The sequence below is a fragment of the Calypte anna genome, chromosome Z (assembly GCF_003957555.1).
Source record: "Calypte anna isolate BGI_N300 chromosome Z, bCalAnn1_v1.p, whole genome shotgun sequence".
Classification (NCBI taxonomy): Eukaryota; Metazoa; Chordata; class Aves; order Apodiformes; family Trochilidae; genus Calypte; species Calypte anna.
The window spans coordinates 61792229-61815337 of record NC_044274.1 but is presented as its reverse complement, the minus strand read 5'-3'; positions in this window follow the sequence as shown (position 1 = coordinate 61815337).

Below are 23109 nucleotides of genomic sequence, written 5' to 3'. Positions count from 1 at the left end.
CAGTCATGCCCTTATTCTAAGCTAGGGGTAAGTAACAGCAAGTTCAGTTTTCCCCCAAGTTTTAGATGCTTCATACTGTCACTGATACCAAGAATTTCACAAGGAGAGAGTCCACAGAGAAGTGGACACTCTGATCTCAAGAGAGTTTCATGTAAACCAAAAATCACAAATATGTCTTTTAGATTGTGTTCTCTAGATCAGTGGAAAGTGCCACAGCAAAGATGAAGTCCCTGACATTATGAAGGTGTTTGTTTTCTTTAATAAATTATATCATCTTTAGTGTTAACAATATTGTTCTCAAATTAAAATTTTAAAAATTACTTGGACAAAATATTTCATAATTAAAGTTTATTTTCATGTTTAATGAAATGTTTATGCACTGTCTATATTTAGTATGCCTTTTAACTAAACCAATTTTCCATCAGCAACTTAAACTTATTAGGTAAAGAAGGAAAAACATCCCCAATGCTTTTATTTTTAATATATGGTACATTTGTTCTTTGAAGATAGAAGATAAACTAATCCTGCTTTATTTTTCTTTATATCTACTACATTCACAATAGAAATCAAGAAGTAATAATTTACTCTCTCTGAATGGTATACTGACAATGGAAGAGCTAAGCAAAGAAAACCCTGCCTCCTGAAGAATAGGGGCTGTATAATCATATTGCTGAATAATTTGATACTGTTAACAGGCTTTACATAACAAACAGTTATTAAATCCCAAAGTTCCCCACTGGCTACAACCTCCCTTTCCAATTCAAACCAGAGACAACTCAGCCACAGGAAAAAAAAAAAAAAAAAAAAAAAAAAAGCACTGGTAACTAGCAGTTGTACAAATTGCTAATTGCAGCAGCAGGAACAGGAGATATCAGTGATATTGCACTGGCAACAGTCCTTTAAGGAACCAGATATATCTGTGTCAGGATGGTGGAAATAAATTGTTCTGCTCCTCTCAGAAGTCACATTGGTAGCTCTCTCCCTTCAATTCCCACCTGTGTACAAACAGCAATGCACCTGGATCCACTAACCTTCAACACGTCTAAGTCTAACACCTAGCCAAATCTTAAGAAACTCAGACTGGCACTATTAGTCTCAAGTCAAAGTCATGATGAAAATGAGAACTTCCTGGGTTCACGTAAATCTAAAACTCAAGAGGATGAAACTTACATGAAATTAAATAGACCAAATATTTTAATTAACCCCAATGGGAACTGCATCAGAACTTCACATGGCTCCGCAAATAAAAGCACAAAATATTAATAAGGGATTGCCAAGCTACCAGTTTCAGAAAAGAATGTGAATTGCCCATTCCCCTCAAGGATATTCAGGTTAGACATTTAAGTCTATTCATGTTTTGCATGAGAACCTGCAGGCATCTGCATACACAAACCTGATTTTGATACTTACACACCCTGTGAGTAACCTGACTGTCTGCAACTGATGTGATTGACTACAGTGTGTCCTGTGTATCTGTGGTACCTTTTGATGAACAAAAACAACTCATATTTATCAAATTCTGTATGAATTCCTAAGATATCTTGTAGATTCACTATTCTACATCAAGCTCTTAAATGAAATTTTTTATGGATATCAAGGGCTGTCTGCATTATCCAAAGTCATAGGAAAAATCATAATCATCTGTCAGCAGTATGCTAGCACCTTCCTGTATTTGCTGTGTGCAGGTAGAAAAAGTATGCAAAGAACTTCAGGGATTCTGGTATAGAGAACAGGCATGACAAAGGGTATGAAGGATCAGTAGAGTTGTAAACATTTTCACTGGGCAAGATGGTGATGGTAGGTGATTATCTATTGATCATCTTGAGTGCCATCACACTTGTACTGTCACTTATAGGAATAAGTAAGGCCCTGTCAGCATTGGTTTATGAATAGCAGGTCCTGATTAACTAACTTTATCTTCTTCTGTGACAAGGTGAACTGATGTAAAGGGTTAGGGAAAGGATGTGGATGTTGTCCAGAACTTCAGTATAGCCTTTAACACAGTTTCCCACACCATTCTCCTGCAGAAAATGGCTGCTTATGGCTTGGATAGTGTATACTTCACTGGCTAGGGAACCAGTCCCAGAAAATTCTGGTGAATGGAGCTAAATCCAGCTGACAGTTGCCAGTTGCTAGTTAGTCACAAGTTGTAGCGGGAGGAGCCATTCTTGCTCCTGAAGCTCGACGAGCTGCTGGTCTCTTCCAGGACTCCAGCCACCACACAGCGCTTCCAGGGTAGAAGTGTAGCGGGAAGAGCCTTTCTTGCTCCAGAGGCTCGACGAGCTGCTGGCCTCTCCATGCCTCACACCAGAGTGAGCTGAGGTCTTCTCCGTGGGTGTGTGTCCCACCTTTATTGGCCCCCTGGCCTTGCTCATGCCCAATAGGGGCCTGTCCTAATCAGGCACAGGTGGACTCACACCCACTCACTGGCAATTCGAGGTACCTGGTTGACAATGTCTCTCTACAACAAGTGGTGCTCCTCAGAGCTCAGTGTGGGGGCAAGTTCTCTGTAACATCTTTATCAGTTATCTGGATGAAGAGACCAAGTGTACTCTCATTAATTTTGCAAGTGACATTAGGTGGGTGGGAGTGTTGAGAGTGGCTGGGTGCAAAGAGGCTCCACAGAGGGACCTGGACAGCCTGGATTGATAGGCTGAGGCCAATTGTATGAGATTCAACAAGGCCAAATACCGGGTTCTGAACTTGGTCACAACAATCCCATGCAATGCTACAGGCAGATGGGAAACTGCCCAGAAGAAAAGGACTTGAGGGTGTTAGTTGACAGACAGCTGATTATGAGCCAGCAATGTGCCCAGGTGGCCAGTAAGGCCAATAGAACCATGGCTTGCATGAGGAATAGTGCGGCCAGCTGGAGAAGGGAAGGGATCATGCCCCAGTACTTGGCCTTGGTGAGGCTTCATCTTGAACACTGTGTTCAGTTCTGGGCCTCTCACAGCAACAGTGAGTTGCTGAAGGGTATCCAGAGAAAGGCAACAAAGCTGGTCAAGGGTTTGAAGAACACATTTTAAGGGGAAAGTGAGCTGGGGAAAGAGAAAGTCTGGAGAAAAGAATCTGAGGAGAGCTTACCACTCTCTATAGCTACCTGGAAGGAGTTTGTGTGTGAGTTCTCCCAAATAACAAGCAATAGGATTAGAGGAAATGGCACCAGTTTTTGCCAGACAGGGATTAGACTGGATATTAGGAACAATTAATTCACCAAAAGGGTTGTCAAGCACTGGAAAAAGCTGCCCAGGGAAGTGGTGGAGTCATAATCCCTGGAGGTATTTAAAAGATCACAGAATTACAGAATTGTCACAGCTGGAAAAGACTTCTAAGATCAATGAATCCAACCATTAAAATATCCCCCACTAAAATATATGCACCAGTATCTGTATCACCCACTGGAGCATGTCCTGAAGTGCTTCATCTACATGTTTTTTAAATATTTCCAGGGGTAATGGTTCTGCTACCTCCCTGGGCAGCCCATCCCAATGCCTCACTACTCTCTCAGTGAAGAAATTCTTCCTCATATCTAGTCTAGACCTCCTCTGGTGCAACTTCAGGCCTTTTCCTCTACTCCTATCACTGTTCACTTGAAAGAAGAAGCCAACACCCACCTCACTACAACCTCCTTTTGAGGTACTTGTAGAGAGCAATTACATCTCCTTTAAGCCTCCTCCAAACTAAACATTTCCACTTCTTGCAACCTCTCTTCATAAGACTTGTTCTTCAGATCCTTCATGGGCTTGGTTGCCCTTGACTGAACTCACTCCACCACAACAATGTCTTTCTTGTCATGAGAAGCTCAGAACTGTATACAGTTTCTTTTCTGCTTGGCAGCTTTATAGCAACTCCTCCCCAAGCCAAAGAAATTTTTTTAGGTAAAAATTACCAACTTTACTTTTGGTTCATGTTTTATGGGGTTAACTTGGATAGAGTCCCTGCTGTGTGATTGTTCTGTGTCACTCACAGCAGAGCTGAGGTGTCTAGGTGTTACTGCAGTCACAACACAACAATATCTGTCAGACAAGGTTTAAAAAAAGAGTACAGATTCACCAAAAATCACTTTGCTTTATCTACACAGCTCTTTTTTAATGGACCTAGGCCTATAGTGCTATGATTTTATATCACTACTGGTAGAGGGACAAATTTTCCAACTTAGAACTTGATAACTGGCATATTTCAAGTAAGTTATCTTAAGAACTTACTATCTAGTGCATTCATAGTCAAAGAAGTTTCCTTTGAATTTGTGTCTGAGGGAGAAATTTTAAGAAAGTTTATCAGACTCTTACATGGTCATTTTATGAGCTTCACTACTATTCAGATGTTGAAATTCAGAGATCACTGCTCTAATTTCAGTATGTAAAGACTAATTTCTCCAACGGTATTACTATTGACTTGAACAGAAAAAGGAGCTGTGTTTCAAAGAAGAAAATTTTGATCCTAATCTCCCTTAAAACATTCTGTGGAAAAGAAAGATTTACTTGGTGATCTAAATTGAATCTCAAAAATAATGAGTCACATTAACAAAATGCTATGAATTATACATGAAAAAAATATGCAAAAGAATCAAGTAGAAGAAAAAATAAAAAATGAAATTTAATAAGAAAAAGAAAGTTTGAGAATTAGAGATGGATGAAAACCAAATCACTGTGAATATGAGTACATGTCACCTGATCTGGCCCAATGTCTATCTGAGAGACAAAATAAGTACGAGAAACCTCAATAACATTAAGATAAAAGCTCTGATTGAATTGTGTGGCATAAATGCAGAAAAATCTGAGTATCAGAGCCTTTGTAGAAAGTAAAAATAGCTTATAGAACAAATAATGGCAGTAGATACTGTCTCCACCTTTTTTGAACTAATCCTGTATTTTAAAAATACTCAATCTAAGTAGTATTAGGTGTCTACATACCACATTTGTTGATGAATATTTTTTTTTCAAAGTAAATGGCAGAGGAACAATAGGCTTCTTTGCAATACTACAGGTAAAAAAGGGCAACTTTATTTAAATGGAAGATAAGGCTTTTCTTATATTCCCTTCTGAATTAGTTTCCTGCTGGCCTGAGAAATTGCAAATTGAAATCAGAAAATACAATTTTTTCCCTGCAGTTCACTTACAGTTGCCTTCATCCACTGCTAAAGCACCTACTCTGGGAATTAATCCCAGAAACTATGTGAAATTCTTACCAATCAAGAAATATAAGTTTACTTCCAAGAGGAACTTCCCAGAGGACCCAAACCATTTTCTACAGCTGCCACACCAATTTTGCTTTTTCTTAGCAGTGTACCTACTTCTCTTTCCCTTTTCATTTGGTTTCAGTTAATTTATTTACCCAGATTATCAGAATAAAGGGAAAAGAAAATTACACCATTCCTGTATTAAGATCTAAACCAACAAGAAAAATCACAGTGCATAGGGAATTAGCAATAATGTTATAAAATCTGTGCTTAAAAAAGGTTAATAGTTTAGGAATTTGCATGAACTTAGAATATAGCCCAGTCTGTCCATAATCTATTAAAGCTTTTCCTTTTAATCTTAATTGACTTCACTTACTATCTAACTTCCACTGCTGAACTCATCTCATCAAAAGGAATCATAGAATCATAGAATCATAGAATCATAGAATCATAGAATTAGCCGGGTTGGAAGGGACCTCAGAGATCATCTAGTCCAACCCTTGACCCACCGGAGCAGTTGCTAGACCATGGCACTGAGTGCCACATCCAGTCTTTTTTTAAATGTCTCCAGGGACGGAGAATCTACCACCTCACCGGGCAGTCCATTCCATAGCCTAATCACCCTCTCCGTGAAGAAATTCTTTCTAATATCTAACCTAAACCTCCCCTGGCACAACTTAAGACTGTGTCCTCTTGTCTTGTTGAAGGTCGTCTGTGAAAAGAGTCCAGTTCCCACCTCGCTACAGCCTCCTTTCAGGTAGTTGTAGACAGCAATGAGGTCTCCCCTGAGCCTCCTCTTCTTCAGGCTGAACAGCCCCAGCTCTCTCAGCCTCTCCTCATAGGGCCTGTGCTCGAGTCCCTTCACCAGCCTGGTTGCCCTCCTTTGGACCTGTTCCAGGACCTCTACATCCTTCTTAAACTGAGGGGCCCAGAACTGGACACAGTACTCGAGGTGTGGCCTAACCAGCGCTGAGTACAGGGGAAGAATCACCTCCCTGGACCTGCTGGTGACGCTGTTTTTGATACAGGCCAGGATGCCATTGGCCTTCTTGGCCACCTGGGAACACTGCTGGCTCATGTTCAGTTTCTTGTCGATGCAGACTCCCAGGTCCCTTTCCGCCTGGCTGCTCTCCAGCCACTCTGTCCCCAGCCTGTAGCACTGCATGGGGTTGTTGTGGCCAAAGTGCAAGACCCGGCACTTGGCCTTGTTGAACCTCATCCCGTTGGAATCGGCCCAGCTCTCTAGTCTGTCCAGGTCCCTCTGCAGAGCCCTCCTGCCTTCGAGCTGGTCCACACTTCCTCCCAGCTTGGTGTCATCTGCGAATTTGCTGATGATGGACTCAATCCCTTCGTCTAAGTCGTCGATAAAGATATTAAACAGAACTGGGCCCAATACTGATCCCTGGGGGACACCACTAGTGACCGGCCGCCAACTGGATGCAGCCCCGTTCAGCACCACTCTCTGGGCCCTGCCTTCCAGCCAGTTCCTAACCCAGCACAAGGTGCTCCTGTCCAAGCTGTGGGCTGACAGCTTTTTCAGGAGAATGCTATGGAGGACGGTGTCAAAGGCTTTTTAGAGACAGTGTCAAAGTACGCTTTTTAGAGAAGCAGCAGGAGAACTCTCTTGTGTTCTTAGATGATGGATAATTAGTATCAGGAGGGAAGTGCATTTTATTTCAGAGTATGAAAGACTGTAAAATCAGAGTTCACTATTGTGTTGAATCATAGAATCACTGAATACCAAATTGGAAGACACCTCAATGATCACCTGGCCCAAGCTTTCTAGGCAGGGACACAGTTTAGATGAGATGACCCAGCACCCAGTTGAGCTGAGTCTTAAAAGTGTTCAGTGTTGGAGACTCCACCACTTCCCTGGGGAGATTATTCCAATGCCTGACTGTTGTCTTGGTGAAAAATTTTCTTCTCTTGTCCAGTCAGGATCTCCCCAGAAGTAGCTTGCACTCATTATCCCTTGTCTTATCCATGTGACTTCCTGTGAGAAAGGAGTCTCCATTTTCTTGGAAGCCACTCTGAATTCTACATTATGGCATTAAGTTGTCCTCTCAGCTTCCTTTTCTCCTGGCTGAACAAACACTCTTGTCTCAGCTCTGTCCTTGCACAGCAGGTTTCCAAATTCTTTGATCATTCTTGTTGCCCTCTCTGGACCCTCTCCAGCCCCCAAGTCTATAGAGCGGGCTGTGCAATTATGGCAATATATGCTTGAGGAGACCTGGAAATTAAAATCATATTCACATTTTAAGGAAAAGTGCAACATCAAAGCAGGTGGAATGTAGCCAGCGTACAGTGGGTCCATTGTGCAATGTAGCAGGGCAACTCTAGATTTTGGCAATATCACAGGAGGGTGGAGGAGAGATGCTGTGGCCATGCACTGTGGCAACAATGTCAACCAACAATGCCAACCTAGGCCAACAGCCTATCACCTTTTGACAAAATGCTGTCCTTTCAGTGAACTCTGCTCATTATAATCTCATTATAATACCAGAACACACCTCCATCCCCAAAAGATACCTGCTTCTAAGGTGCAACCTCCACCCACTGAGCTTGAACTCTGAATTTTCACTAGCCTCTACCTTTAAATGGAAAGTGAGAGAACTTTGCGCCAATCATAATTATGGTATATATGATTGGGGTCACTCAAGCTCCACCTCCTACAATACAAAAATAATATAAAATAGCCAATAGGGTGAAGGACGTCAGGGAAGATACATCTCAGGGATGACCCTATATCCCTGATATCAGGGACCAGTTGATGGAGATGAGTCTCTTTTCCCCCTCCCCTGTGACTCCTTTGGGTAAGATTTGAACACTCAACTGCATCAAGTTCTCCCCAGTGTAAATCTCTATAGAGTCAGTTTCTTTTCCTTTACAAGTTTTGGTCAGGCTGCATTACTTATAACCTAGTTGTTTTCATGTGCTTTACAGACAGTGCATTTATCAGTAGAAATCCAAAGAGTTTGTGCACTGTTGCTTCAATAAATTACACTATTAACTAATCTGGTTGGGAGAAATTTTATTGAACATGACCCAACTCTTACGTGTATGGCTGTGGTAACTAGTGGTAAGCACAACTGAACGGGTAGTGTAGTGTTGGTAGTGCATGTGGACCCGTATGACCGGACTATTGACAAAAAAATTGGCTGTCGCTCAGAATCTAAGCCTAGCTGCCCCCAGCTCCTCTAATATTTGAGAATTAGCTGGAATATAAGAGGATTTACTTTCTGCCAAAGTACTTTAGTCCTTTTACCACAGCATGGAGATGAGAAGTGTTCCAGGTGAGGCCTGACAAGCACTGAGCAAAGTAGGATGATGAGTTCTTTATCTCTGCTGGTGATGCCCTTGTTGATGCAACGCAGAATGCTGTTGACTTCCTTTGCCATTGCAGCACCTTGTTCACTCATGTTGAGCTTGTTGTACACTGAGAGCCCCAGGTCCCCTTCTACAGAGCTACTCCCCAGCCATGTGGATCCCAGTCTGTGCTGCACTCTTGGATTATGCTTTCCCAGGTGCAAGACCTTGCACTTGTCCCCATTGAACTTCATAAAGTTCTTGCCAGCCCACTTTTCTAGCCTGTCCAGGTCTTCCTAAAGGATGGGTATCCCTCCTGAAGCATCTACTTCTCCACTCAACTTGGTTTCTTGAATGTATTGGATATGAGTCTATTCTATTAATTAGACTGGATAAAGTAGAAAGTGATAATAGCAAAAATTGCTGTAATTGTATCAAGACTATGGAGTTATCTAGTTCATATTTAGTTATAACTAAAGTAAACATCTATAAAGGGATACGATGATCAAAGACATACACTCTGCAAGAGTAATAGCCATTATTGTTGTTTTTTCAATGTATTGTAGTGGTTTATGAATTTTCCTAAACAGTAAAGTCAGTAATATGCAGTAGTTGGAGCACTGAGCTTATTCTAATGAAGGAATATCCTGTTTAAATCTGAACTGTCGGCATAAATCTGTGTTTTCCATTTGTGGCTCTATCATAAATATTTCACAGTCAGACTGTGAGTTAGGGAGGAGCTGTCTTGCCTTAAGTGTGGATGTCAATATTCCTCCATAAAAAGTTTCTCCTGAATGTCTGTAGAAACTGAAAATCTGATTCTTGTGTCTATTGTTATGACTCTTTAGAAAAATTACATATTTTTTATTTTACATACAGAGACATAAAGGAATTGAAAGAAAAACAATACAACAGAATAAACCTTAAAGAAACTAGTAAATAAGAAATTTTTTCAGCAAATTTTTTCGACGATTCTTCTTAATAACTCCTTGGGGGGGGGAATGCTTTTATTAAAAAAAAAAAAAAAAAAAAAAATCCTTTTTGTCAAAGCAGCCTGATTTAGCATGTGGAAAATGCTCTAACAAGGATTAAAATAGGATATCAAAACTTTTCCTAGTGTACTCCTATTTACTTAAAGTGCAAGCTGTACCACTGAATTGTTGTGTTTTGCATAAATGATAGTCTTTATCTGTTATTTTCCACTTATGAACTTTCTCCGTGTTTAATTTAAGCTTAGTAGAGCGTCAAATTGATTGATGACCCCAGCTAACACTGGCAGCATGTGCAGCTGAAAGGTGTTCCTAGTCAGTCAGCTGCATAACCATTCTCAGTATGTGTGCAAATAGTATGTTTTACTCACATTTTTACTAATGATGGATTATGTTACCCATGTATGTTCTTTATTTTAAGAAGCTATAGAGGGACAGGAAATGTGACTTTGTTTAACATGAAAATTTATTACTAGCGTAATAAATTTAATTTTAAAAAATCTAATTAAATATATTTATACAGCAGAATTGCTTACTCAAAAAAAAAATAATCCAGGGAACTCATCTTATGTCACTTAGATCTAAATATCAATGAATTTTACTGCCTTGTAAGAAGCTAGTAGTTTATTAAAGAAAAGTGTTCCATAAAAACTTCTTTAGGCTAAAGTGTGTGATTCATTCTACTTAGCCAAGATTAACCTCAGAAGACTAAGATACAAATAAAAACCCAGGTTTATTTTACTTATCTCTTCTACAAAACCTATCTTTTTACCTATGTTTCCTACATAAACAGTGTTCACAGCAGCTGAGTACAACAATTAAAACTGAGTTCATAATTTGCACTCAGTTTTCAGATACACATACACATTTCACATACACTCTTTGCCAATGAAGAAAAATAATTTTTAAGGCTTATGTCAAGGCAATTGAAAGGAAAAAAAAAATCAAACTAAGCAGTTCAAGTTTACAGTTGTTTTCTGTATTTATAAAGTTTCAGTTATCAAAGGGATGTGTGTTTCACATACTCTATATCCAGTACAGTGCTATGACTCTGTATAACTACCAGACAGCAAGGCATTCCATAATCAAATATTATTAGGAGTAAATATCCATTCATTGAAAACGCAGGGTCTGTTTTCTCAAATGTCTTGACATATGGTGGGGAAGGGGAGAAAGAGGCTTCCTAAACAATAAAGCAGCTCTGGTATACTCTTTCCAGAATTGGTTTTTTAAAATCAATTCAGTTTAAAGATGAAATGTTCTATACCTACTGAGTATGGAACCAACCTTAGTTCTTCTTTGCACAGTGAAAGTTACGGGCATAGGACTTATCCTTCAAACCTAGTGTTCAAGACGTACATCTCCAAATAAGAGTAGGTATTTAATTTAAAGCCCAAAGAAATCATAATGGCAAAAGCAAAAAAACTTGAATTAATTTCTAATTACTTGTTAAAATAAAAAAGTCTCATAAAATATTAATGAGACTTCTGTTCCAAAACACACATAAAGACTTTTTTTCTTCTTCTTTAAGGTAGGAATAATACTTCTGTTTTTATTTTCAATGAATTATGAATGGGAATACAGATGATGAAAGAGCATGTCCTCACTCACCTCTACATTTAGAGAAACAGAGATTATAAAGGTGGAGTGGGAAATTTGCTCCTAAAGGAAAACTGTTAAAAAGCTGGAAATGCTTCACACCAGCTAGCTAATAAAGCAGTAAATGTCAATCCTAAAGTCACTTTGTTTGCAGGATGACAGAGTAACTACTAGAAGTTAACATTCTGTGCCTACAGCAAAACATTTTCCAAGGAAAAAAACATTTGCCTAAATCAAGTGTTATGATATGCTGCACTGGCAACTTGGGCCATCAATATATGACATACTACATTACAGAGCTGCTCTATGATGGTGGAGCTAATAGCAACAATTTTTTTCTTCTAGAGATCAGATTGGAGACAATGCTGACAACAAAATTAAGATCCACAAAGCATAAGAAGCAATACTAGTAGTGTTGATATTATCTAAAATTATTAGTAGCTAATATTTTATGCAATTGTTACTGCTCTAGATAAGTTTACTAGATATGTAATTATGTAACTGAAATATTCAATAAGGTCAAACGTGTATCCTGCACTTTGGCCATAACAACCCCCAGCAGCACTACAGGCTTGGGGAGGAGTGCCTGGAGAGCTGCCCAGCAGAGAGGGACCTGGGGGTGCTGGTTGGCAGCCAGATGAACATGAGCCAGCAGTGTGCCCAGGTGGCCAAGAAGGCCAACACCATCCTGGCCTGCACCAGGAATAGTGTTACCAGCAGGACGAGGAAGGTGATCCTGTCCCTACACTTGGCCTGGGCGAGGCCACACCTTGAGTACTGTGTGCAGTGTTGGGCATCACAGAATAAGAAGGATATCAAGGATTAAATGATCTTTGAAGGTCCCTTCTAACTCAAACCATCCTATGATTCTTAGAGACAGATTTCTGTGAGGAAAGTGTCTTTTCAGAAGATGATTATGTTGTTTTGATATCTAAATAGAGATCTGGATTAGGAGCTGGGTTTTGTGAATACTTTTTTCAGCAGTCCAATATATAATCTTAGAAAACTTGTTTTCTTTCACCTCATAAAATCCCACAAGACCTTAATCTTTCTATCTTATCCATTATGGTCTAGAAAATTCCTTTTGATAGGAAGAAATGAAAAAAGAAACAGTCCTCAGTGCAAAAATCTATTCTACAAACTTCTTACTAGCAACCAGAATAATTTCATGTCCAAAAATCAGTGACTATAGATAATCATATTACAAACCTGAATACACAAATAAAATAAGACATGGGATCCACAAAGTTTCTAGATTGAAGTTATATCTGAAGGGTAAGTCCCACTGCCCTAAGCTACACCTGACCCACTTAATCTATTAACAAAACAGTCTAAAATTATACTTTCCAAGGTGACAAGGAATGGCTGAGCTTGTCCCTCCTCTGAGCCCTTTAGGGAAGCAGCCACTTTGGCTGCCATACAATGTTAATGGAATTGCACAGCAGTGCTGCAAAGCCATCACTTGTGCTCGCATGAACAGGCGTGAAACCCCAGGTCATAAAACCCTTCTGCCCTGGTAAGCTGCTCCTTCTTATGGAGCTGCTCAGCTTTTGAACAGACATATTGTGGAACCAATTAGGATGGTGCAATAGCAAAACATAGGCATCTCCAAGCCATGCACTCAGTTCCCCCTGCCTGGAAGAACATCCAGTGTTTGCTGAAGAACTGATGAACAAAGAAGTTACTCAGAAAGATGGTGACTATCACCTCAGTGAGTTCCTTGATTTCTTATCTGGACATTACTAGTTTCGAAGAAAAATTTCTTTTGCTCTGCCATATGTGGATAGCTCATGGTTTCGAAGTATGTCCAAAATCCATGCTTAAAATTTAATTTTGAAAAAGAGAATTGCCCCCACCCACTGTTTGGCCTTAATATGCAACACAGAGTGCAATGTTTGAAACGTGTGCCAACTTCTGCAGCTGTGGGAAACAGGTGTTAGATTGGTGATGCCATCCCTGATCAGCCCCTATCCACAACAGAAAACTGATTGCACCCTTTTCTGACCCAATGCAGAAAAACAAGCAATCAAACACACAAAGAAAGCCCAGAAAGACTATTCTGGAAAAATGTGCCACGCACATTTTTCTCATCTGATGCCTCTTTGCAGTGGGTCATCCTGCCAGGTAGGAAGAGGACTTGGGCTTCCTGAGTTTGCTGTCTTCTTTCACCCTAAAGCTGAAATTTAGCTTGGTTATTTGAAGACATAGCAGACAAGCACATGTCTGACCCCAAGCTATGTATGGAATTATGCCAGAATAAATCTTCAGTGAGGCTGTGTGAACCCAAGAAACTTTTAAGGCAGGTAATCTTTGTCAGTGGTGACTTATTTGCAGCCCAGAGGAAGACAAACTATGTACATTCATTTAGCATTAATTGCTACTTTATTATCTTTCATGCAGCTTTAGATGAGTATTATTATACAATCCAGTTCTGCACCCTGTCTTGGATATGCAATTTCAAATAGGATTTGCTTACTGCTTTATGGCTGAAAAGCCTGTCACTTCAAGTTGGTTTATCATGTCAGTAATTAAAAAAAAATTAAAATCTGTAATATTTCTTTTTTTAAAAAATATAACAACAGTTTTGCAAAGTGTGAGTGTAATCAAGGGAGGTAGGAATTAGTTTTGGGCTAACATGATTGGCAGGGGGCTTTGACTTGATGATCTCCAGAGGTCCCTTCCAACCCCTACCATTCGTTGATTCTATGATGGATTCTATTCACATAAACTTTAGACACTTGGGACATTATGTCCCTAGAAGAAGTTCAGGCCATTCTTAAAGTAGCACTTCAAAGTATTATTTGACTTAATTTGACCATATTAAAGGAAATCTGGATGAAAAAATCCATGCACTGGCTTAATTACATTTTTATGCCACCATAAAAAAATAACAATACATCTTCAAGACAGATTTAGAGTAGGGCAGTTATTGCATTTAGTAAATGCCAGTCACAAAGTAATGAATGAGAAGAGAATTTCTCTCCAAAATGAACAATTTAAAGCTCTTCATCAATCTCTGTCTTCACTTGTAGTCTGTCTGCACAGTTCTTGAGGAGAAACAAGAAAAGCAGAAAATAAGAAGGTTCAAGGACTATCTACCTACATAACGTCCTGCTGATGATCATAATTCTGTGAAGACTTCCTAAGCATAAAGGAAGTATCACATGATCTATGGTGGTAACGTCATCCAAATTACAGGTGTGGCGATCATGTTACAGTATTTGAGGAGTAGAAAATGAAAAAAAACCCCAAACATCAAATGGGACAAATAATTGAAAAAGTCTTAAAATTTTCATAAAATGGTAAATTGGATTTTCTGATTATGAATTAATATTTTTATTTGCACAAAGATTTGAGCTTTGGTTAAGATTTTCTGACCGCTAAAACATATTCATTGGTTCACAATTTGCAAATTATTCTTCAAATGAGCATTAGAAGAACAATACCTCACTTCATAATGACATGATTTATGCTCGTGTTTTGAACTCCTAGAATAGTAATAATTTTGGTTTATGAATTAATGAACATACAAACACACAAAATCATGTCCTTTCCTTATGCCCTTACATGTTATGTTGCAAACTGAAACAGCAAACAAAGGCAGGGAAACTACATTTAAAATTACTTTTTTTAGCAGAATTTGGACTAGTTGTTTACAAAAAGAGAAAGAAGCAAAGGAAAAAGTTGTTTCTGTTTGCATAGTGAAATACAACACAAAATGTTGATTGTCTACCAACACTGTTAATATCTGCCTTATAAGAGTGAAAAAAAGAGGTGAAAACCATATAAGGTTAAAAAGGAGAAGGCCCTGTTTCTCTATTATTTTAATCTAAGGTCAGTGTACAAGTAGAAACCTCTCTTATGAGAAAGCACTGGCAGGGTTTGAGTAAGTTCATAGCAGTGCCTACCATCTCTGCTGCTAAGATGCACAAGGAAACCTAGACAATTAGTGTGAGTGACTGGCTTTCCAGAAAAGTTAACAAAACATTAAACTTTTGCCAATTTGACATCAACAAAGATATTTTCTTTCTGGTGCCCATATTGCTTTCAAACATTTTACACTAATAATATACTGGCACTATATAATATGAATAGCTAGATGTAGCGCAATAAAAGGTCCAAGAAGGGCTCCAGAAGATTACACAACATTATGAATTAATGAAGGATGAAGGCCAAGGAAGATACACTTTTTGCTGTTGCCTGGGAGAAGAGAAGCAAAGTATTACAAAGAAAATAGTTGCCTTTTGTGCTTCTTTCAGAACTGTGCAGAACTGCTTTCTGCAGTTCAAAAAAGACTATCTTGTTAGCCAGAAATTAACAGTGATACTGAATTGAAATCTTTCCTCAAAATATTTGCAAATTTCCTTGAGGTTTTTGAAAAGTCTCTTTTAAGTGCCTTTGTTTGCCATTTAGAGAAAAAAATGCCAGAGCAGTAAAAATTTTTAAAAATTGTGACAAAGCTGTAGAAAGAGAAGGAATAGATGGGAAATTAATAAAATACGTACTTTCATAGTTTTAAAAAATAATGAAAATAAAATTGAAAACTATAAAATAAGCCTCAAATATGAGTGACTTATATTTTTATCCTGAAAATTAATGTTTTGGAAAACTCTAAATTTAGTTTAACTTTCAGTAAGTATGACAAGAATGGACTATAAGGACTAAAACTACATCCTCACAATCATGCTTCTCATCAGTGCACTGCACACAGTCAAAAGACTCATAAAAGCCCTACACTTGGGTCTTGTCTTGCATGTCCTTTAAGTACAGTTACAATGTTGGAATGCCTTACTTTCACAGCAGTCTCAGTTTCAACTGAAAATAAAGCTTTTATGCACACAATAAAATGCAGACCCAGATGCACTTTATTAATCAAAAAATTACCAAGGCATTTTTGTGTTTGTTTTACACATTATTGCTGTATACACTTAAGATCTGAGAATTACATGGAAAATTGGGATACATTATTTGGAAACTTAAAATATATTCAATGCTCTTACTTTAAAAGGCCTCAGTAAAACAGTATCTTCAAAGGCAAAAGTATCTAAGTATTACTTTCCCTCAGGTATTAATTCCAAATTCATTGCTCTGCTAAATGCTTTTATTTGAGAAATCATAGAAGATTCTTTCTGATACCAGTATTTCTTTTTGCCTTCTCAAGTATATTAAAAGTTCTGGTTTTAAACCACAACGCTAATTTGAGACTGAAGACAAAAAAGCCCAGCACTTTCATCTGAATTATACCAGTAGAAGATGCAAAAGAGAAGCCTAGTTCTGTACTTGAATTAGGACAGGAGGCAGGGTTCTAATGGGAGGACGTACTGTAATGTCATTATAACTGTGTGTGTTTTCCTTTGAAGTACTCATCCTTTCTCTTTATGCAACCACCTCCAGAGTAAGACAGCATTTTGAAAGTGAAACTCTCATTTAATTGAAAAGAGAAAGTCTTTCCTCTGATAGATGAAATTGCACTTTAATTAGGGTGATTATCCTCTTTAGTCCTTACAGCAAGGCTCACACTTGAAAACTATCCTGTGCATTGTAAAGCAATACCCAGGAATAATACACTTACAGACTTTTAGAGAGTGAATACTCACTTTTCTTCAGTGCATTCAATGGTAAGAACAGTAGGGCTCTTCCATGAAGATGAAAATGTATGGTCCATATTTCTAAACTTGTTGGGGAGTTTTTGTTAGTGTTTTTGTTTCGTCTTGTTTTGTTTGTTTGTTTGTTTGTTTTTTTGCTTTTTTTTTTTTTTTTTATAGTTATGTTGCTGTTAGCATCCTGTGAATACTGTAACAATCTATTTCTAAGTAGGAACCACATAGCTGTCCCTTTTATTTTTCCCCTCTCTTCATAAAATTTGTTAAATAATTACTGATTTGCTGCCACAGTATAAGCGATCCTATTATTTCATAACTGAAAAGAAAATAGGTATGTTTTTTGGCTCCTAGATACCAGGTGAAGACATATTACTTTAACTGTTGTTACTGCTTCTTGAAAATTTCAATATTTAGTATTTTTTTAGACAGAAGTCAAGAACCTGTTACAGTAAAAAAAAAAAAATAATGAACATCTACTTTGAAAAAGTCCCAATGAATATACACAGCAATTTTTATTTTTAAATCAAAAATGTTTTGAAACATTTCTCCCTCCCATCAGTGGGTAGAATTTCCAAGGTCTATGAGCTTTCACAATTTCTTGTATATTGGTATCACTCAAATTTTTTTTCATTATTTACATTAGCCTAGGCTATGGCCTTTAGTCTTCATGCTAGATGATACCAATTTGACATCGATGGAAATCAGAAGTATAGGGAATGCATCAGGAATGACATGTTTTTATACATACATGAATACTGCAGCAATAGCCTACTTTGTCCCACAGTATTTGGTCTTTGATTCTGAAAAGCATCACTGTTCTAATGCCCAAACTGAAGCTAAAACTAATATCATACAGTTCTTGGTTCATTCCCTTTTCTCTATTCCCTCCCGTTTCTGTATTCACCTTCGTCTCTGAGGCATTGATCTTCTGCCTGACAAGACATCAAGAAAATGAAATGGTGGCTCCTTTCTGCTTAATTTATATAAACATTTTCAGAGTGAGTACATTTTAACAGATGCTATAAGATCGCTCTCCTTTTCTTGTAGATGAAGGTGAAACTACTTCAAATCTTCCAGGTAAATCTGCTCCAATTTTGTGTAATTTGTTTCCAAATAAACTTCCCCATTTGAAGCTGATATTTTCGAGGGGAATGATTCCAGGAAGATTCCAAATATACGCTCACTTTTGCACAGGCAGAAACAGCCATGTGTGGGAAAACAGTGAATGCCAAACATTTGTTCTGCATACTGACTGCAGTGCAAGAGTTTAAGTAATGGCCTTCAGCACAGCACCAGTACACTTCAGAGGCAGCACACCAGACTCAGCACAGGGGCTCTACCCACACAAATTAAAGAATTCAAGAATAATTTTGATTAAATCTTGATAACATTCTGGGCAATTTGGAAGAATACTGAGTTTCTTATTCTGCTATTTGCATATAGAGAAAGGAGCATGCTGCTTCTCTACTTCCAGATTTATCATTAAAATATCTATATTTTAATATAGATATAAAATATCTATATTTTAATGAGGCTGTAATTTTTTTTACTATTGTATATTCACTCCTCATCCTTCAGGATTTCCTCTTTAAAAATGTGATGACAGTAGAATTTCCTCTTGTAACATTTTAATAATATTTTCAGTGACGGAAAACACTTCAGAAGAACTAGTTCCAGAAAAATAGCTCTTTTTACCTTTGGGGTGCCCATCGGTCCCTTTCAGTTTTCTAAGAGAGCACACACTCTGTGCTACACAGCCTCTCCACATTAATGCCTTCTCAAGATATGTCAAGCTATATTACTTTAAAGTTGCATCGACTTAAGAGTTCTCATTCACATGACTGGTTGATCTGTTCTTCCCTGCACACTCAAGGGCTTTTTAATGGATTTGGGACAGGGCTCTCCCAGGGAGCTGGCATGGTTCCTTATCATCAAGCACTTGACTGTAGATTTTCAGCATCCTCTAGTTCTTGGACTTTCAGGCCTGGGTTCTCACCTGCATTGACACATTCTGATTGCCACTATGTCCTACTGTCTGAGAGAGTAAAATAAGGCAAAACACAATGGCCTGCATGATTAAACTCAAGTTATAGAGAGACTGAGAAAGATCTAGTCTAAGGTTGATTTAATTCATAGTGAGGCAATCAACAAGGATGGACTAAAGCTCTGAAACTTGTTATTCAAGAATGGGACTTAACATTCATGTTAATTTCTGCTATTCAGTTTCTAGCGATACTGACAAAATATACCAGAAATCAAAAACCATTTACTACGAAAATAATTCAAGGTGTTAGACTGTGATTATCTATATATTAAAAATCCTTGTATCCACATGTAGCTTTTATTTAACAGTTTTTTGGGGTTTTGTTTTTTGTTTTTTTGGGTTGGTTTGGTTTTTTTGTCAGGAACTGAAAACCATTTTTTGGCATGCAAATTATCCTTGCAGCATCAAAATAAACCGACCTACTAAGTTCAGCTTTAGCTAGTTACTAGTATTATCTTGATATAAGTCTCCTTTTACCTTTTAATATTAGTGTAGCTCAACTGTCATGCTTATATTCACAGTAATTGTATACAAAGTTATTTCTTTTTTCCCTGCTCATATACTTTCTGATTAATGAAAGGCAGTGCAATATTCTACTTGATAAGCTCTCATTGCAAAATTCCATACCAAAGATTAAGCTGCATTGCTGAAAATGTGAAATGGAGAGATTTAAGGATGCATGGTTGTCTTGTGAGTGAGGCATGAAGGAAAGTCAAGGAAGGACTGAACCCATTATTTCAAGGAAGATTCACAGTCAAAAATGATGCCTTTCCTGTTACAGAAAATAGAAGCATATTGACATTTTTACTAAAAGAAGACAAAAGACCTTCTAGATTTTTGTTAAGGAGTCTATCTTCTGCAAAACATAAGATTAGCTGTCTAACAAAATTTTGTAACACAAAGAAACCCCTTTCTCATTTTTACATTGTAACTTTTTTCCCAGCAGATTGTTCCTCTATGATTTTGTTCATCTCTGATCGATGTTTGTATCTTTCAAACTCAAAAATACTGCAAATAAGTTTATCATTTCCAAACAGTAATTCTAGTCCCCTTTAAATGAAAACACCATCCAACTCATGTCAGAGGCCAGGGAAGAAACAGGAGTGTTTTGACAAAACGAACCCCATCTCTGTCGCAAGGACGGTCTTGTTTGCTGTGCATCAGTTTTAAACACCTACAAGAAAGCTGGAGAGGGACTTTTTACAAGGGTATGTAGTGATAGGACAAGGGGGAGAGGTTTTAACATTAAAAAGGCTAGTTTTAGGTGAGTTATGAGGACGAAATTCTTTTCAGTGTAGCTGTTGAGACACTGGAACAGTTTGCCCAGGAAAGCTGTGACTGCCCTATACCTGGAAGTTTTCAAGACCAGGTGAGATGGAGCATGGAACAAACTGGTCTAGTGACAGGTGTCCCTGCACATTTCAGGATGGTGGTAAACAAATGACATTTTAAGGTCCCATTTAACCCAAACTATTCTATGATTTTATGATCTTGTTATTACAATAAATGGGTTTAAACCTGACGGGATCTACTCTTTTTTATTTACATATCATGTTTTATGTATTTCCAGTAATTTCAATACAGCTATTAAGATTTTTTTCAGTTGGAAGAACATTAGCTTCTGTTCTCAGAACCATAGCAATTATGACAGATTTTACTTATTTTCAGATGGGCAGATCAGATAACACAGAGATATATGAGAACCCCTAATTATTTATATTTCTTTATATTTCCAAACCCCTGTATAACCAGTTCTAAAATTCTAGATTCATAGATTAAAGAGTAGACAAAAATAGAAAAATCCGGATTTTTTTTTTTTTGCTTTCTCCTCTAGAAATGTCCAAGAGATTAATTTTTTTTCTCAGTATACAGGCTCATTACATTCAGGGAAGTTACTCAAGAACTGTAGACTTTTAAGCACAAGTCTTTAGAATAAGTATAGACGACAGTGGAAATAATAGTCATTTCTAGACAAGTATTGGAGTCATATATGAAGTCTGGATATATCTGATGATAAAGATGAAACTGAGATGAGCTACTTTAATATAAATCAGTTCTTACACCACTGTTGTCCATCTGGGAAAGGACACTGAGTTAATCTGTCTACATAAACACACCATCAGCAAGAGCAGTGTGCAAAATCTTCATATCTGGTATCTGCTCTGGCAGGGCTGTTAGACTTGATGATCTTTCAGGGTCCCCTCCAACCCCTAACTTTCTGTGGTTCTGTGATATCCTTATTTTAATTTGAATGAATGCAGGAGGTTGCCTGCAGATACCCAAAAGAAAAGCACAAGACTTTAGCACCATCACAGTGGTGTTCTCTCAAGGATCATTTTTCATAGAAGAAAAAGGGAGAACAATCCAGAGCCTTAAGAAATACACTTAGAGAATTTCTGGTGCAAATAGCATTTACTGATCAGTAAAGGAATTGTAATAAATACTAGAAATAATTCTCATACCCTAGTATGAGAAAGTGAGAGTTCATAATCGCCAATGGAGAAAAATGACTTTAAATCAGAATCAAGCCCCTGGTATATATCAAAAAGTGTGCTGTTTGATTAGACACCACTTCTAAACTACTTTTATTTTCTTCTGCATGTGCTAATGGCAAAATTATATCATTTTTGCTCATGTGGAGAATTTCAGATTATGGATTAATGGCATGATTTCTCTTTAGAAAAGCAATACCTATGTATGGACATATGTGGTGACACTCTGAAAAAAACCCTTTTCTTTTGTTTTTGTTTTTGTTTTTTTAAATATTTTCTTTTAAATGCAAAAAGCCATTACACCTATAATGGCTTAGTCTCTTACATTAGCACTTAGTGTTTTCTAGACTAGTAATGAAATGATCATTTCTGAGTTGCCAAAGAAATACTCAAAGGTTTGGGATTTTTTTTTTTTTATGTACCCTAGTGTGAAATCAGAGTTACAGAGAAAACTTTTACAGTATCAACTTATTGAAATCCACAAGTACGATGCACTATACATTAAAAATTTGTAAGAATGCTAGGAAAACAAGTTAAAAAGGTGGTAATAAATCTTTTCAGAAGCAGGAAGACAAAAGACTGAATGAAAGACAATTTACTTCACAGTAATTCCCCAAACTGGTTTAAAAATAGAAAGATCGAATTGCAACTCTAAACCTACCCTCTGCTCTGATTATAAACATCTCATTACCCCCCAGAAGATCATCACAATAAAGACATATGAGTCCACTCTAACTGGCAGTGACCTATTGCTAACTCCAAATAGAATATTGATGTTTTGTTATTGAAATGTCAATGACAAAAATTACACATAAGTCACTAGAATCAATGTCACCTTCATATTTAACTACCTTTATAACCAAAAGAATCCTGGTAAGTCAGAATTGCTTATCTTGGGTAAAAAATCATAATGCTATATCTTTTGGAATAAGAGAAAATAAGGGTCTTTCTCAGTTGTGTTTAAAAACATTATATATCTTTTGGTGACTGTTATCTTGCATAATATACCAAACTATGATATATGATGGAGAAAAACCATCAAGTGTCTGCTGCTCTATCACACATAAATGCTTTGGAATTTTTACTCATCATTTTCTTTGTCACTTCTTTAGCTGCCATTGAGCCAAATTTAACCCAATTTGGTAAGTGCTTAAGTACATGCTTAAATTTTGATTAAACACAATGTGATGTAATAATGAAAATTGTGTTTAATCTGTTGTAAAATTACGGCTTCTGCCACCAAACTGATGATTTCTAGTGTTTTCTTCTCATCTCATGGATTCTCACACTCAAGATAGTTAGGCCTGTGTAACACAACACAAAATCTGAGGAGCTGCACTGGCACCTCTTTGAAATAGAACAGCACCCAGACTTTTCTGGCAAGTCTGATTGTGCAGTGTCCAACCATCTGCATGGAAAATCATTGGTTTTGGTGTCTTTCTCACAGCTAGAAAGTTTTTTTACTGTTTCTAGCAGATGAAAGAGAGCTGGTAAAAATGGGCAGCCTTTTTCAGTATTTACAAATGGCTTCCATCCACAGAAGGTGCCTAGAAGGAAATGCTGCTACCTTTCTTTTTACAGTCATCACCCACATTTTTGTTGTAGGGCTTCACTCACATCTATAACTTTTTTTTCTTTCCTTCTTAAAGAATACAATACATTGAAATACACTGCCTTGGGGTTCAGCTTGTTTAATAAATGAGGAAGAGTAGAATATTCACTCCCCTGTTTTAGGTGCTGAGAGGGCTGCTGATTTATTTTTCAAAAGTGTGAATTTTTCCAGCTTCTAGTGCCACTTCTGTCAAGAGGGGGTGATTCTTCTGCTCAGCTCTTCATTTAAAAGCATGATTTGGAGCAGCTTTTGCATAGCTTCTGGTTCAATTCTTTATAGTAT